Source organism: Anser anser, assembly GCF_964211835.1.
Source record: "Anser anser genome assembly, chromosome: Z".
NCBI classification, from domain to species: domain Eukaryota; kingdom Metazoa; phylum Chordata; class Aves; order Anseriformes; family Anatidae; genus Anser; species Anser anser.
The window spans coordinates 2,738,429-2,756,873 of NC_139723.1; the positions used below are offsets into that span (position 1 = coordinate 2,738,429).

The 18,445-nt window shown below is 40.0% G+C and overlaps 1 protein-coding gene across 4 annotated transcripts in view; it reads left to right on the forward strand.

Moving 5' to 3' along the window:
• LOC310890289 (uncharacterized protein) overlaps positions 1–18,445 on the forward strand; it is a gene marked incomplete at its 5' end in the record, with an annotated part of 67,643 nt that overhangs the window by 27,637 nt on the left and 21,561 nt on the right. For 3 of the 4 annotated variants that reach the window (XM_083819124.1, XM_083819125.1, XM_083819123.1), the window contains 3 exons: positions 3,986–4,123; positions 15,800–15,904; positions 17,708–17,754. Of the gene's footprint in view, positions 1–3,982; positions 4,124–15,799; positions 15,905–17,707; positions 17,755–18,445 lie in introns of all 4 variants that reach the window. The other variant, XR_014577158.1, reaches the window with a different exon arrangement.

The following is an 18,445-nucleotide window of genomic DNA, read 5'->3' on the forward strand; positions in this document are numbered from 1 at the left end:
CCAGCACTTTATAGACACTCAAAAGGCCAAGTTTAAAATCAGGATTGTTGATGTTTACAGATGTGCAAGCATCGTAGGGCCTCAGATGGAAAGGCCAATGGTCCAAGGAGACAACAAGGCAGTACAAAATGAGGCTTGAGTTTACTTGATACCTTTTTTTCTCTCTCTCTTTTTTTTTTTTCTTTTTCCTGTTTTTCTTACTCAGTTCTGTAACTTGGACCTCATAACCTATGAGCATTTTTAAGTTACACACATCTGCTTGTGTCTGTGGCTCTGAAAACCTGAGTCTAGAGCAGGTATTGACCTTCAGCTGTGGAAATCAGCAGCTGTGTTCCCTCTCCCTCTCTGTAGGCTTTCTGGACGGAGAAACATTTCTGTCCCCAGAACACACAAGGGTGTGCTGGTGTATGGGCACACACTGCGTGGCTTGGGCAGCATGTTCCTCAGCCAGACCGGCTCCAGCTACATAATGTTTTCTAAAAGCAGAGATCTGATGGCCAAAACAGAGCAGTGCATACTCAGCTGCAAATCTACATATAAATTGGTCTGTTCAGTATCTGTCCAATATGTCTTGGTTTTAATTCATCCCTCCTACAGTTAATAAATACCTCTGGGTCCTCTCTCTGCCCAGTAAGTAACTAGGAGCCTATGGCCAAAACACCCTTAACACAGACATCTCAAATACACCTACCTCAGGTAGGTGCTATCACTAAATGGGATGAAGCCAGCCTTTATTCTAGCAGTCTTTTTTTCTCTCTCTTTTTTTTTTTTTCTCCCCATCAGCATAGATCCAATTTTTGTCAAGATGACTTCTGTTGTGTCTGAGTTCTTCTTTGTGCTCTTCCCAGCATTTGAGGCAGTGCTGCACTGCAGCATCACACCCCTCTCTGGAATGTTATTCCCTCAAGACTCCCATGGCACAGAGAGATGGGTAATGTTTTCTGAGCTTCTTCCACTATTACCACATTTTCTGTAGAGGATCAAAATGGATTATTTTCATCTTGACATGTAAATGCCTAGGCTGTGCCCTTGGCTGAGATCTCAGCATTGACTACAGAAGTAAAAGATATAGGGGACGTAGCTTTTTAATATCACATATGGAAGTGGCAGTCTTATTTCTTACGGAAAAGAAAAAAAAAGAAAAAGGAAAGGAAAGGAAAGGAAAGGAAAGGAAAGGAAAGGAAAGGAAAGGAAAGGAAAGGAAAGGAAAGGAAAGGAAAGGAAAGGAAAGGAAAGGAAAGGAAAGGAAAGGAAAGGAAAGGAAAGGAAAGGAAAGGAAAGGAAAGGAAAGGAAAGGAAAGGAAAGGAAAGAGAAAGCAACCATAGTCCATTGTGCCTTATAAAAAGAAATCTAATAAAAATATTTCCTCATGCACATACTGAATACTGTATTCGCGTGCAGTCGTCGGTCTGCACAAAGCCAGATGAACATTATGTGCAACTCAGGATCCTACTGTTGTACCCTGATCTGCCCAGTTGCTGTGCCAAAGTATTGATGGGAAGAAAAGACACACATGAATAATTTTACCAAGTCAGATTACAAGCCCGAATATGAATGTTTACTAAGCAATCGTATTAGATCAGAAGTAGGGTTTCTAACCCTCATTGTGAAATGCTCATAAAGCTATAAAGGTCAAATTCTTCACCAATTTTCAATCCACACAACAGCAGTCAAGTAAATGAAATAACACGGAAATAATCGGTGCAGGATACAACCTGCAGAATACGTTGATATGCAGTAAAAGCCATTGTGCGGTTTCATGTTAACATGAAAGAAATGATATATGACAACAAGAGCACCAGCACTGACTCACTGTTTCTAATTATTATTATTATTATTATTATTATTATTATTATTTATTTATTTTCTGAAACAACAACAGTGACAAAACAACATCAAGCAATTGCCTCCTGGCTAGCGTTCTCGGCAAACCCTCATGACTATTGACTCAAACGAGCAGCCCAGCAAGTAAGTTGTTAGCTTAAATGAAAATTATAGCAGAGACAAAAATGCCAGCCTGGGAACTGAACTAATAAGGGAAAGAATGTGCACGCAGCTGCTGGCGCAGTTTTAAACCTCAGGAAGAATAAAGGAAAGCGCAGCTACTGAAATTAACCCGCCAGGTTGACGAAGAAGCCCCGGCTCCATCAGGACACTGGCTGTGGGCTGGGGCAGGGGGCTGGGGGTTGGGGCAAGCCGGGGATCCCGTGGAGAGGACACGGTGCCCACCCACGGGGCTTGGAGGGGCTGGAGGGGAGAGGTGATAAGGCTCACTGGGCTTGCTCCATGCAGCCCCTGGCTGCCGCTCAGGCTGAAGTCTTGGACGCGGTCCGCTGGTGGGCCTCCTGCCAGGGGATTTGTTGCCGTGAGAGCTTGGCTTAGGCAGGGCTTTATTGCAAAAACTGTCTCGATTCTTCTTCTGTCTTATTAAAATCTATCCCACCCTTCCCTGCCACCCCAGGAGGAGGAATATTCTGTATATATCTGGGCGAAACACACAAACGAATTCATTTCCCACGGATAATATATTCAGGGTGATTTGCTTTTCAGAGTCGGGAGCTCAAAATGATGAATTTATTACGCAAAGTAATAATTGCAAATTATATTGGCAAACTCCATTCCAGAAAAAAAATGAGGGGGGGAGTGGGTATTAATATAACTAAAAGGATTAAAAAATACTGGCTGTTAACTTGGGGCTACTGCAGATATTTTAGGAGGTTATATATCTCTGTTCCACCTAAACCACCAGAGGCAGTAGCTTTCATTTTAAAGGTCTAGTGAGATACTGTAATTAATGGACCCACCTAACAGCGTATGTCGCACTTGTATTGAGTGGTAGGACATGATGTATATAATGAAAGAAAGTGAAAGAAATGCTTAGCATCATAAAAATTAGCATCTCTTTTTAGTTCATTTTTTAGTGCAAAGGAATGAAATACATCAGAGTCAAAGCACAAAAGCAATGGACTCCAGTTTTTGGGTCGGCTCAGCCTGTGCCTTCAGCAGGGTAACTGTGTGGTGTATGTTGATTTTCCAGATCCTTCTGGTATCCTAAAGGCTGCAATTACACTCCCTTGGAGCTAAGTGGTGCTTCCTAAGGGCTGGAGCCGTGGGTGAACCCAAGGGCAGGGGGTTCTTCCACCTTGTAACTGCCCGCAGGCTCCCTCACCAATTTGGTCCTTTGTGGTCAGCAGCAGAAAGGGTCCCTAGCAGTTGTCAGGGTTGATGTCTCTGACATAACACTTGTCAGCCACATGGGATTTGTTCTGCTGGATTTGGACATTATGTTGGGATTCTCAAAGGATTAATTTGCAGTCATGGTCTTCTTCATGAAAAGTACAGCTCTCTGCTGCTATAGAATCATTTTCATCTCTGGCACACATGTCCCATTAAGAAGTACTCTGCGGTTAATTATATTTTCTGAGATAGTTGAGATTTGTGGGTAATTACGAGAAAAATAAAGATAATGTGCTTGTAAACCTTGCAAGTAATAGTTGCAGTATTAATGCTGTAATTCATGGGCATTGCACCATTGGAAAGTGATGGAGCTTGTTAAATTAAAATGTTAGTGATGTTTTTAACATACTTTCATGAAAGCATGATGATCTGAGCGCAAAGTGGGATTCAGGTGTTCCACAAGTTGCTGTTCTGGCTCTGGCACACTTCTGGCTGTGCACTTGAGACAGTCCTCAGATGAGGGTGATAGCTATTTAGCATTTGCAAGGGACTTTGAAGACATGGGAGCTGTGGGAGTTTATACACCATGGCAAACTGAGAACAAACTGTCTAACACTTATTTCCTCACATCTTTTCTTCTAACTTGTCTTACCAACAGTCATTGCTATGAAAGGAGTGTTCCACCTTGTGGAAAAGGAGTCACTGGAGGAAAAGAGGGGCAGTGGAGATGTTTAATGTGTAAACACTGAGCTTATGATCAACAGTGTCTTCACTGAACAACAAACTTGTGTTTTGCTTTTCAAGCAGAGCAAGAGACCATTCGGTTCACAGATTATTACACGGACCCTAAGACCAGCATGCCTTAGGACTGACCAAGAGGAGCAGTCTGCAGCCTCCAGCCTTGCCCACCTCACCCAGCCTGCAGTATCCATAGCAAGAGCAAAGGTAAACCTATTCCTTGAACGTCACAACACATTTCCTCCAGACAGTAGTTAGACTGTACTTCGGTCCTGGTCCTGCCAGCCAGGTGAGGATACAGACCTTCCCACTACTGTGATTTGCATCGATTACAATTAAACTCATAAATGAAACTGGAAAAGAGAATGGGAACTCAGCAAAACAAAACAAAACAGTCATCCAAATTAACTTAGTGCGTGTAGGGTTATGCTTGTCAGGGAGACGATTTGTAAAAAAACTTTGTTTCATGAGAAACGCTGGTTGATAGCCATCACCAGAAAAACTTTACCATGCTGATTGTGGTGGTGTTTTGATATCCTATGAAAGCTTCCTGCTGCTCCACCGTATGTTTTTAGCAAAATTGCTATCATGGCCGATGACATAAGGAGCAGGGAATGAGGTAATAGGACCTGTATTAGTGAGAAGCCATAACTCTAACAAAACATATGCCTTAATGTTTAGCATCACAAATAGTTATAGCTGAAGTCTACATAAGGGCAACAAATATGTCTTATTTCCTGCTAAGGTGCAACATGGTAAGGCAAAGATAACTGCAGTGGCTCCAGTGCAAGCAGAAAATGCTCAGATTAAAAACCACGCTGGTGGCACCCAAATTGCGTTAAGATAATAATATAAAAGCAGAAAGTCAGCTCTGCATTTCCTTGTTAGGGACCAAAATCTGATTTGGAGGCTCTGACTGTCTCGACTGCCTAAGAACCTGCAGAGTCATCTAAGCGGGATTTTACCTGATTTCATCCTTTTAAATGTTTGGCAGCCTAGACTGCCTCTACTGCCAGCAAGGAGAGAGAGGAACGTCCAGGAGTTGGTTCAGCCCCTAGGATGCTAATGTCTGAAGACACCAAGGAGCTGTCTCCAAGGCTGGCCCTCAGTGTGCAATCCCAAAGGAATTGGGATTGAAGGAGCAGCCTGTGCTCCCTACCTGGCACCTCCAGCTGGGTTTAGAGCACCATGCAGAGGCACCCACTCACTTGGCAGCCCTGCAGTCTTACGTGTGTAGGTTTTATACCCCTTTCTCTTTGTTTCCCAAGGAACTTAGAAGGGATCACTGTTTTCTGTTAAAATACTTCTGGAAGAGGAAGTGGACAGTGGTTGTGCCCGCCACCTCCTCGCAGTGCAATAGCCATATTATCAGCACAGTCAGACAGCCAAAGGGACACATGGGTCCCTTTTCCCCTTCTGCCTCGGGGAATGCAAGCCCACGTTTCCCACTCTGTGGCGAAATAACTGTGGTCAAGAAGAGAATTGAGGATTTGCGGGGCCAGTGACTAGAGATGAAAGGAAGTGTGGCTCCAGGGCTCTGGGCATCCTCTTGGCTTTACTCTCTGCTCCCAGAATTGTTTCTGTCTTTTATTTAAAGACTCTTTCATGTGAGCATGGAGTGGGGAGGCACAGTAGGGCAGGTCCATCACCTTCTGATAACCTGAAGTCTCAAATCAACTCTCTACCTCGACTTTGCCTCGCAAAAAGGTAGGAAATGCACACATTTTCGTGTGAATGAAAAGTGAAGAGATTAGGACTGTGCAATTGACAGAGATGTGTGAGAAGGGATATAGTATCATTGTTCGAGATAATAAATCATACCAAGAAGGTAAAACAGGTTCTTCTGTTTATCCACTCAAGAACACAAAGTTTAGTGAAGCAGAATGGAAAAAAATCTAATAAAAGTAGGCATTTTCTTTTCTTACTTTTTTTTTTTTTTTTAAACAAAAGCAGTAATTAACCTGGTGAACTCATTGCTATTAGGTATAACTTAGGCCAAGAGATTAGTAGGATTCAAAGGGGATTAGACATCTATATGCACAATGAAAATACCCATAAGCTACAGTGATCTCAAATTCTTTTATAACATAGCTTGCCTCTTAATACCAAGTAAATCCCGTGTACCAACTTCTGTCTAGTCAAGGATCTTGTGGATAACCTCTCTTCATCCAGGAACTTTACACATGATCCCTACAGCCAACACTCACCTGCCTCCAAAAACAACAACTTGACAGCTAAAATATAGTACACACTTCTATAATGCTGCTCTTACATGGAAGCAGCCTATATTACTTACAGAGAACAGTGAACTTACAAACTTATATGATACTCATGTACGTTTAAAACTATTGTTCTTACCCTGTGAGTGAAATTCAGCCTTGGTAAACAAAGGGAGGGAGAAGCCCAATGGAACCATTTCAATAGCAGGCAACCCACAACAGTGAGGGTCTGATTTCCAGCTTTCAGTGTAGTCTTTCTTGGAAGAAGAACAAGCTCACAGGAATGGTCTGTATAAAGCAGTTCTGTTCCAATAATGCAATGAAAGAAACATGTACCAAATTCTCCACGTGTGCGTTTCATGCAGACTGAGGTTAAACTGCTCTTTTTCCACCCAGTGTAGTACAGTGCAAGATGGTGCTTGAAAAATCAGGAAGTACTTCTGAAAATTAGGGCTGTTGTCATCTACAGGGTCCTTCTTCTTCCATTTTCCACACTCAGTTAGTAAGAAATAAATAAGATGGCCATATCTTAAAATAACTGCCAAGGTTTTATAACTGGTTTTAGTTTGTAGAAGGGCATAAAAGTTAAAGAAAGACTAACTCTTAGATTATGTAAAGACAATAGTTATTTACTGCTTGTGGTAGATTCTACATTGCCGAATGTAGAATCAGAATTGCATTTGAATTTACAATTTTTTTTTTTTTTTTTTTTGTGCTGGTCCCCTGAGCAGTGAGCCATCTATCCCTTCCAATTCAGTCAGGGTGAGAAGAACACCTAGTTTCCAGGGTTGTGCTGAACAAGTTGTTTTAATACTGTGAAAGCCTAGAAAGTCTCACCTTGCTGCCAGAGCCACTGTCTCATATCCTCAAATTCAGAGAAATCATCTCTTGACCTGCATGAACACCAAGATGAGTTTAGCATCAACTGGGTGCCTGAGTGTCCTTTGGCCCTCAGGTATTGCCAAAGCTTTTGCAGTCAAGAGATGTTCAATATCTCAAGTGGTGGGGATTAGAGAAAGTATTTCTTAGTTAAAGCTCTTTCTACCAATTCAAATTTACCAGCTAAATTTAGTCGTGAGTGATATTTAATAATTCCAGAGTCACTTTGCTCTTGGTTTACAATTTGTCAGCATTACTTTATTGCTCTTTGCAAAAGTAACAAAAGGTGTTGTAATGGGGATTCATTTGGGCAAATTAAACCTGCAGTGGGATTTCAAATGCAGGCATTTGTCCTCTGGGATTAGACATCAGCAGCCTGTAGAATTATTTCTGACATTTCATCCATCATACACTCAGAATAACTAAACAAACCAGTGTTGTTCTCTCCCTGTTCAAGGAACAACATTCACAGAGCCTTCCCACGGAAATATCCCAACCTATTAGTGTCAGGAAACTGTGCTTGGAAAGTTAAGAGAAAAAAGAAAAATCTTCCACAAGCGAAAGGCAAAGATGTTTTCGTACGTCAATAACATGCTCTGGGAGGTCTTCTCATAAATAGTTATTTGGCTGGTGTAAAGCAGAACAGCAAAACCAGTACAGGAATATTGATTTTGTTCAGTTCAGAAATCTGCACCATAGGAGTGGCTAGCTCTACAAATTTGTGAGTCAGTACTTACTCTCCTGAAAGTTAACTGCCAAACTGGTGTTAGATGAAATGGAAGGAGGACTGGGTCTTCTAACACTGTTTCTTTTCCTCTTTTTTTTTTTTTAATTCTTATTTTTTGTTGGCAGAAGTAAATTCTAAAGCATGCAGTGTTTTCAAGATAGTCTCTTGCACCCTGCATTTTCCAACCTTTTCATGAAATGCTGAACATATACTTTAGTGACCAAAGTGTTTTTTTTTCAACCAGCTAATTCCTGGATAAATATGATCAAACTAGATCGGCTCTCATATTTAAATACCATAGCATCCATGAACAAAAACTCCAGACTAGCTTATTATTAGAGGATAATGTCTTTTTAATCTGTATTAAAAAACAAAGTTATCTAATAGACCTCAAATTGGTTTCCCATTCTGCAGAGACCTCCAAGGATATATTGCAATTACAGGATTGGTTCCCCTCCCCCCTTTAATAACCAATATAATATGCTTTGAAGTAATGTGCTCTCACACTGAAACCTACAGTCAAACACCTAAACTAACAGAAAAGGTAAAAACACCACAAGGGAGAGTTTAGAAACGGAAGTGCATAATCAGATAAACGAAAAGAAAGTTTTGAAAAGGATTGCAGAGGAGTAACAGGAGATATTGCTGGTGTGTTTCTTACTTCGTTGTTGTTTTCCTTCAGTAAAAGTTCTATCAGCTGGGGAGAGTTGTTCACTTCTTTGAAGCTGGCTCTTGTTTCTCTGAAATCAGATTCCCTATTCCCAGGGCTCCACTCTGCGATGCCAGCACAAACATACATCAGCAGCTGCACAGCACTTTAAAGAGCGAGCAAGAAGCTATCAAGCAATTACTTATTCCATTTTAGATCTACGTCCATTATTTTCACGGAGCAAGTTTGAAGTTGGGGGAATACAAATCTGAGAAACCAAATAAACATTTTGCAAGTCTGAGCAACTTACCTAAGAAGCAAAACTCACCTACATTTAATTAAAGAGACGAGACCCACAGATGGAAAGAATAATCCCTCACTAATGAATAAAGCCATAAGGAGTACGTAGGTCTTTATTCTGATTAAAGTAGTAAGTTTTGGCATGCTGAGAGAGCATTACCCTTACTTTTGCAGCCTGGTTAAGGGCAGGTGCAATTCTAGCTCTTTCTGCACTTGGACAGCGCTGCATGTGGGCTGGTTTCATCTACAGCACAGTCCCTAAAAAGTGAGTAGATCTGTGCTGTGGATGAGTTTGTCTTGTAGAATTAGGTGAATGAAGAAACTAAACTTGAAATTCTTGAGTTACTTCCAAAATTAACATATATTTATTTATTTATTTTAGTGAGGCTAGATTTATGTAGATTTCTAGTGTGTGTGTGTGAAATTCAAGATATTGTAGACAGAGATTGACTTTTCATATAAACAAGCATGCATTTGTCCTGTGGCCTGAAGTGCATGATGAATAAAACCATTAACAAGCTTCTCATAAAATAAGCAACAGCAGAACCATGACCTGCCTTTGCTTAAGAGGAGTCTATGTGAGCGGGGCTTGTTAATAGTGCAGATGATATCCCTCACTTGAAACCAACAAAGTCAAACTCCATCTCAACAAAAAAACAGCAAAATATCAAACAATCCCACTCAAACTTAAGAGAAGAAATGGACTTTCTCATTTGCTTTCAGATCATCTATTGACTGGCATGACATTTACTAATTTTGTTGAAGGAAGTACTATAATGAACAATCTGAGGGAAAAGTTTTTTAAAAAAATATGGATTTTAGGTCAGAACATACAAATTTTAGGTACAACCTTTTACACTTCACAGTTGTCTAAATCTTTATCTACCCGAAACACGTGCTTCCCTGCATTTTCCTAAGGAAGAAAAAAAAATCTTTTTTTTTCCTTTTGCTTGAAAGAAGTGAGGGAGATTTTATTGTATGTACAGTTAGATATGCCCAGCTGCAGTGGATGTAGGACTTGTGTATTTTGACAGAACAGCATTGTAACACTCATACGCTTCCTGCAGGTTGTCCCCTGAAGCAAAGCTGTGGGACTGCAGAGAAAGGACATTTTCCCCCTGTTTTCACCCAAAAACAGTGACCTGTCTGCTTTAAGTCCTGCATCCAGGTGGACAGCAGGGATGAATCTCCCTTCTTATATCCCAGTGACATGAGAAATTTACAAACTTTTCAGTTAATTTATAACCTGTCTGTTCATCTACCCTTCTTTATTAATCTATGTGTAAGCGCATGCAACTGATTAAATGTGTCCAGTACCGGAATTTCATGAAGTTACGCTGCAGACAGCAGATCCTTATCCACCAAAGTGATTTGGTAATTCTGCTGTGGGAGCAAGAGATATGAGCAGGTTTGGGAGCATCCCTAGTAGCCAAACTTGCAGTGACTTCTCTGGTTACTTTTCCACCCTTGTCCCAGAAATGTTTGTTTCTCTTTGAACATTTCTTTATGAGAGGGAACAGAAAAGGAGAGGGCAAGATGGTTTGGGAATACAACCAGATTTTTGCATAATCTGGTCATTCACCCAAGACATCAGAGGATCACTGTTAATCCCTGAATCAGTTATAAACCAACATCAGCATGGGAGGCAGAGGTGTGCATTTTTGGAGACGTGGAGTTGGATGTTGGCTTCAGGGAGATGTGTACAGATCTGAGTTCCAGCAGAGCAGAGACAAGCATCAACTCAGGGCTGAGGATTTCCCCATACACTGAAAAATTACTTTATATATTTTTACCCACCCCGACTTTTTCAAAAAATCTGGCTTTACTTCTAAAATATTTGCAAGTAAAGAAAGACATTGTGGAGGGCTTCCATCACTATTTTGTAGCAGATAGGTTTTTTTTTTTTTTTAATGAAAGAAGTATTTTTTTTTCTATCCAGAAAGAATGAAATTATTTTTTCAGCCTTGAGGCTGGGAGTGGAAAATATAGTTTACCTGTGGCCCCTATGTGGTGGCAGGATCTCTACCTATCTAATCTATCTATCTATCTAATCTATCTATTTATTTTTTGCAAACAAACATGGATGGTTTAGGATAAATAGCTCTCAAACAACAGATTGGATGAAACTGGTTCATGTTTCCAAAGAACTCCCAAGCAAATAAAGAGGATAAAACAACTCTCCCATAATGTTCAAATAATTAGGATGTGAACCTATATGCCAGACTTAATCTCTTTCTCTTGCACAAGAGTGGAAACCCAAAGAGGACCTGTGCTCCATGATGACCCTCGCTCCCTCTACCTCTTCAAGAAGCAAAACACAGAGCAGAAGTTCCATTATCCTTTGACTTGTCTTCCCCAAATTGCTTTCTAATTGTAAGCACTCTACATCTGAAATCTTTGAAAAAAATTAGTAATTAAAAATGTCACTGGGAAAAGGCACCTACAATATATTGTTATAGTCTTGCCCAGCAGAAAAAACTCTTTCAGAGAGGAACTGTTTGAGTAGCTAACATGAAATCAAGATACCTTCTCTACTATACTACACTTTGTTTCTGGCGTTTTATATCCAGGGAGGTAAATAAATATTTCTGTTTGAGAGGAACTAAGTTTTAGACAGTAAGAGGTGGATGAGTTCGGTCCCACGCATTTTTTTTTTGCAGCTAGATATTTCTAAAAGTAGTATAAAAACAAATTCCCTGTTAACTAAAGGTAAGTTTTCTAACATTTTATGGTAGTACCCATGGATCTCCCAAAAGATGTGAAGAAGTTTCAAAAGGTTGTAATATCATTTCATGTATTGAGAGTAGCTGAAAGAGACAGCAAAAAGGCCCTAGGCTGCAGAAAACAGCTTGATTCAGTATTCCTGAAAATCCTTAGAAATTCTGCCAAAGGGCTGGGCCAGGTGTACTAAGAATGCTGGATTAGGCTAAGGAGAGGCACTGGACTTGCTGAGGTGCTATCTAGCTTCTTTTAGGTTCCTGTCTTGTAGTCAAAGGTTAATAGATGTTTGTAAGTGATGGTCAGGCTGTGTTGTGCTGTAGGCACATGGCATGTGTTCTGGGGAGAAAGCCTGACTATATGCACATCTACACATTATGCTTATGCAGCACAAATGGGTCAAAGATGGCAAATTGAGGCAAAATTCTGGTCCCGTTGATGCCAAATGCAAACTTTGTTTTGACAAAGTGGGAGATGCTTTCCAAGTAAAATTTGCAAATTTCTTCATTTGGATATGAAGTTCTTTGTCTCGGATGGCAAAGGTCACATATGCCTCAAATCAATACGTCCACAAAAAGCATATAAAGAGGTAAGTGCTCAACCATTATTGCTAAAGTTGTGGTTTCCTTATAAGAAAGGTTAGCCCTGAATGGAAAGTCTATTGCGTGATGGGATCACAAAGGCTAATCAATCACTCCAGCAGCCAGCACCATATAGGGAATTTGGAGTAAAATGCTCATCTCTGACCTGCACTGTGGATCACCCGGTGTTCTGCAGTCACTCTACATACAGCATCTGTTGACATCAACAGGGCTGACAGAAAAGTATGTGTCAAGGTGACCTTAACTTCTGCTTTGATTAAATGAGTTTATAATTTGTCACTTTGGGGTGGGGTGGGGTGGCGAAGCAAATATATCATTAACCTCTTTTGAAAGAACTGTACCTCAATCAAGTACAGTTATTTTTCTAGATTAAACCATCATGACTTCTTCCTGTACCAACAAATATTATCTTAGCTCAAATCTGGTATCCATAAAAAGATGTTTAATATATTGACCTGAAATAAATTATGTCAGGGCTTGTTTGTGTGGTGCATTCTAGAAAGGGCTATGTGTCCTCCATTGGAATTACTTGCAAGCAAAGGCCATACCTTTGCAAAAGACTGAGTTCCTAAGGACCATGTCTTTGTAAGATGGGATTTACTGTAAATTACCACTACTAATCACTGAATATTTAGGAGGAGTCCTGAGCAATTCACAAATATTCATTTTTTTTAAAAAAATTACCTTTAAAAAAAAAAAAAGAAAAAGATAACAGCAAATTTTTAAGATTTATAACCTTAAGCTATGCGAAGTGTCAAAATGGATTTAAACGCATGCTAAGAACTGAGTGATCTTTCTTTATTCTTATCTGGGCATCATTTTGCTCAATCAGAACTTTAACATTCCTTTCTTATCCTGGGTGTAAGACCACGCTGTTCACACTGGTTTCCAAGTATGACAGATTCCAGCCCAATCTGAAACTGCAGTGACTGTTCATTTCCCACTGGTGATCACCCCCTCATCTTATGTTTTGTACAGAGAAGCATCAGAAGACTTTCCATAATAACAATGTACACTTTACATGCAGCCATAATCTAGCAATGAAGCTAAAACATTGTGGTCTGCTTCCTTACTTTGCCATTTTGTTTGGTGTGAATCTTAAAAATGAACTGGAGATCAGTATTATTTCTTGAGCTTGTTTTCTTTTTCTCCTTTATTTATTTTTTATTCCATTATCCTTCTTTCCAAGATAATTTGTGTGGATCATCCTGTGAAAATTTGCAGGTACACATAACAATAAAAAAGGTCATTTCTAGTCAAAACATTTGCAAAAAAAAAAAAGAAAATTTTGTTCTTCAAAAACCCTGCATATTTTCTTCGTCATGTATAATTCGGATTGTACTAATGCAATTACTTGTGCATGTACTTTGTATATAGGCTCTCAGGACATTTTCATTTATTTTTTTTTCTGACTATATCTCTGCTGTACACCTCTGTCTGCTGCTTTTTCACTATTTTTTAAGAGATTTTGGCTCTAGCCCTCATTGCAATGCATGAGGTTAATTAAAATCTGCAGATGTTTTCCATTGACTATGTAGAATGGGATTTATGTTTCATCAATGAAAGTACACTGGCTCTTGTTTGATTATGGGCATGTATGATTCACATACACAGGCAGCAAAAGGATCTTTTCTCAGGAAACAAGCACAAAACATGCAGATGTACAAGCGCGTGCTCTCTACATCAGCGAGAAAGACGACTTCAACATAGGGGCGATCCCAGATCTTGTAGCTGTGACTTGCACGACGCAAGCACAGATAAGGAGGAAGCTATAATATAAACACAGAGAAAAAGCTCGGTTTTCACTCCAGTTTAATTTGCTAGAGCACAATCCCTTGACCACATGCTGAAAGCTGGGGTGCTTTCTCCCCAGCCCTCACAGCGGCAGCTGCCTGAGGAGCGCACACCTGATGTGGGGCCCCTGACAATGATGCTTTTGTGGGTCCGTGGTGACAGATGGGCAGGGAGGGCTGGACTCCCACACACCCACCCTGCGTCCCATGCTATGCCACATGTGCCTCTCTGCAGGTCCCAAAGCATCTCTTGTCCATGTACCCTCGTGTTGCTTCGCATTACTGAGCTCAGACTCTTGGGTTCGATGCTTCACCATCATCCCAGAAAACTGCAATTGTCATGTTCACAGAAAGAAAAAAATACAAAAAGCAAAAACAGGAAAAAAAATGAAATGAATTTAAAAAACCCTGTTAATTTTTGATAAATATCAAAATTGTCCTCTTGTGTTCTGAAAACAGGTGTAAAAAGTCTCAGCTAGAAAGTTACTTCCCAGTAAGTTATTCTCAGTAATTTCGGCCTGCTGGTTGCATGCATACACATATAGATATCTCAGATCTGTCTTTATATACATTTTCTCCTCATGAAAAACATTCCTACTGCTTAACAGGCATGTGGGATCCAGCATAAATTATGCTGATTCTATATGATTCAAACTATAAAATATAAAATTACATTGCATTTTCAATAAGCATATACACAAACCATGAAGAACGTGAAAGATCAGACTGGAAATTCCTCCTTCTCATATGTGAATATGTGGATATTTTTTCATCCAACAGCCCCATTGATTTAACTTGGGCAGAATAAGAGGTCTTGCACAAGACAATTTTCTGGTCTTGCATTAAGACCAGTGCAGGACTCCAGCCTTGCAGCCTGACCTGTGCACAGGCAGATGCACAATTAACTGATGTTAGCGGGCTTCTTTTTTGGCACTGGAGCACGTTTCCTGGATCAAGCCCATAATGGTTAAGTCAGCTACCCAAACAAGAACATGACGAAGATCCTCAGCAACTTTTAATCTGATATCTCTGAGTTTATATTAACTTTAAGTTTCATAGATGTGTGGTAAATCTCCCCAAGTAAAGTATTATATTCTAACAGTATTCCCATGACATGAAGAAGACAAATGAGTTTCATACAAAGCTTAGAGTACCAGCAGTTTTTAGTAAACCTGAGGTGGACCACATTAGCAGAATGCCAATAGATTTCGAAAAGTCAGTCCTTTCAGGACACCCATCCATCCCTTCGAGTTCTTGTATGTTTGTTTTATTTTCTCTTTGCTGACCTACACTGAAGTTTCCTAAATTTGCTTCTGCATGTATTTTCATCTAAATTGTGATTTAGATGGTTGTTTTCAGAAATAATGCGCTTCCATGAATACTATTTAGTTCACACAAAGACAGATGTGACCTCAAAGAACATCTACACTTCGGTGCAGAGCTAAGATTTCTAGCTTCAGATACCAGGATTCGGAAATACTGCTACTTGGAGGCTGGATCTGATTGCTCTTGTATTGCACAAGGATCTGTTCTCACAGCAGGGTATGCGCTGAACCAACACCCTTTGAAGTCCGTGGAAAGTCTCCCACAGACTTCCAAAGCAGAATGATATCTGTCTGAAATATACAGCCTGTATTTTTCTTCTGAGACACCAGAACCAGCCGCTATAGCGGGTATCGGACGAGTGGAAGGTAAATTAGCCACCCAAAATGCCTAACAGACCCTTTCAGGTGCAATTTCTTTGGCAGTGAAACAAAGGTACCTATGCATTTCAGAGAGCTGTATAGTGCCAGTCTGTTTTCACTGCTATCCATTTCAATATTACTTGTGATCTGAACTACTACTACTCTTTACAGAGTGCTTTTCATACACATTTCATACACTTTTTCACTCACTAGACTGTGCCTGGCACATTCACTGATCTCTGCAGCACTTCAGCATGCTCTCTTTGTATAGATATATCAGAGATTCTCACTCCTTTATGTATGACGTGCAGGCAGATGGACAGACCAACATGACAAGTGTTGTTTCAAGCAGGACTCCCACGTTGGTATGGTGGCCGCCATGGCGTTACACATGGAAAGACCGGGGCTTGACATGAGTAAGTGTATCCTGTCGTATTGTTCATGAGATGATTTTCAATAATGTTATCTGACAATTAGTTTCTAGAGCATGAGTAATGGCACAAATTTTCCCTGTGTGTAAAAAAAAAAAAAAAAGGTGGAGGAGGTAGAAGAAAAACTTGGGTCTTCAGTCTCTTGGCTCATAAAGTAGTGCTGATGTGCTACCTGTCTAGGACTAGCTGTTCGGGTCAGAGCAGGACTGCCTGATCCTGAAACGAATCCACTGAGAACTGAGTGCCTCTCCTTGGCTCAAGGAAAGTCACTATTCTGCCCACAGAGGCCCAAAGGTTGAATAATCACTATTTCAAGTAGCATGAATCCAATTCAATGCCTAAATTTTCAGATTTTTGGATACCTATCAGGAGCTGCAGAATGTTTTGAAGGGCATCACAGTGGGATTTCTTCCTGCTGGATTTACAAGGAACTCCTCTGATCCTTCAAGTGATAAAAAGTGTGCAAGGATAACTGATACAGTTACGGGACTCCTTACCCGTTCACCACTTCTGCCCATTTTCCTTTCAACAAAAGTGCTACCCATGCGTGTGTTCAGAAGTCTTCCCTGGCTGTGCACGTAAAGCGATCTGAATACAGCTGTCAAAAATTTGGATTATGACAGAATCCAAATCAGATTTCTGTGTTGTAGTGCAAGGAAAGTTTCTTGGAAGCTTGTTCCAAGCCATATTCCAGTGATCTACAGCTAGTTGTTTTGGATTAAAGTTTTGTTATGGTTAAAAAAAGAAAATCTTTCTAGTTAAGCTTCTTGTGTTCACTTAACAAGGACACCTTTGGACAAAGGTGAAGACCACAAAGTATAGCTCTAAATTTTAAAATCTGAATGTAAAGGTCAGAAAAATCTGAATACTTAAAAGTAGGAGGTTAAAACAGAAATTGTTTTACCATTGTAGCCATGTTTACTCTCTGTACCAATCTACTTATCTATATGTAATACGGAAAGGCAGACGCATTATTGATTTTAAGTCCTTTTCCCTGGCAATGAAAGGTATGACTTTAATGAAATAATTATTTGCATGATGATATTAAAAATAATGTCAGCTAAAATAATGCCACTGAGTACAAAAGTATGTGCAGAACAAATAGGGGGTCAAGATCAGGAACACTTAAATGTGAATATTCAATTAACAATAATAGAAAAGATGTAGGGCATGGTATGTAAATGAAAGCTGCCTGGGGCCAAATGTTCTCAATAGAGAAGCCAACAAGATATTAAAAACACCCCACATGACTTTGTTTTTCAGCTCATGAACAAATACAGGTTGAAAATATGTTTATCTGTTCTAACAGCAAAAACAAACACCTTCCATAATGTATGTATTAAGAGGATGTATAACTAACACAGCGTTCATGGCTAGGAAAATGTGACTACGTACAGTAAGTGCTGTTCGAAGGGAGAGGGAAGAAGGGAGAGTGGACAGATGGACAGATACTTGAGGAAAAGACTTACTAACCAGAGGATTTTACATGGACCACAGCATCCCGTGTCCCACATGCTGATTTCTTGAGCAGACATGTTGCCAAGATAAATTTTTTCTTGGACTCTAGAATTTATATGATGTGCTTGGCTTGCATTGGGAACACAGCAGCTTCTTCCCTACACAAACAGCTCTATCTAGCTAGGCTGGATATAAACAGAAAGACTGCTTCACTAATTATTTATACAAAGACAAAGATAGCTGCGTTCTTGAAGGTTCATAGGAACAGGATAGGAAAAGGATTCCTTTTTTTCTTTTTTTCTTGGGTCTTATTGTGTTTTTGACTTACAGGGCTGTGAGACTCTCTGAAAAGCATCTAGACCTTCATCCACAGGAAGGTAATTTACAAGTTTACTACTATGGTTCATGCAGTGATGTGTACATATTTTCTCTTGAGAGTATTGATACTGATTATTTTGTAGCAAGGTATTCACATAAAGCAGGATCCTTATGTGGATGAATTTTTCTTCTTACCTGACCCCCTGGCTTTTAAGACTAGTTGTGTGAGTGAGGAGTGCTCCCAAGCTACCAGGACTATCTTCACTTTAAATATTTACACTATGAGAAGAATATTCCTACATATCCTGGAAATGTACTGAGATCACATGCTCCAGCAAACATGGTTTTCTTGAAATTAATATGACTACTTTTATGAGTCAAGTGAAATTCATTCATAAGTGTTTTCAGAATCAAGGCAACTGTTTTATTAATTATGCCCCATTCTCTTACCACCTTTCTTTGTACTTTCATTCCAAGGATTTGAAATACTGAAACAGGCTTAGAAAGGGGAGTAGGAGGAAAATAGTTTTCTGAATGTTTCACATACCATTATCCTCATCCTCTCACTTGTGCATAAGGTACAGCTGAAACATGGCAAGCTCTTAGCAGATTACAGGAAAGCAACAGTGAAAGGAGAGAAGAGAAGACAGAATAATGCAGTCAGTGGAAAAATGATCTGCATTTTGGACAGGCGGAATACTGGTGAACTGCAGTCACCTCAGTCCTTAAACTGAACCTTGCAAGTAGTCT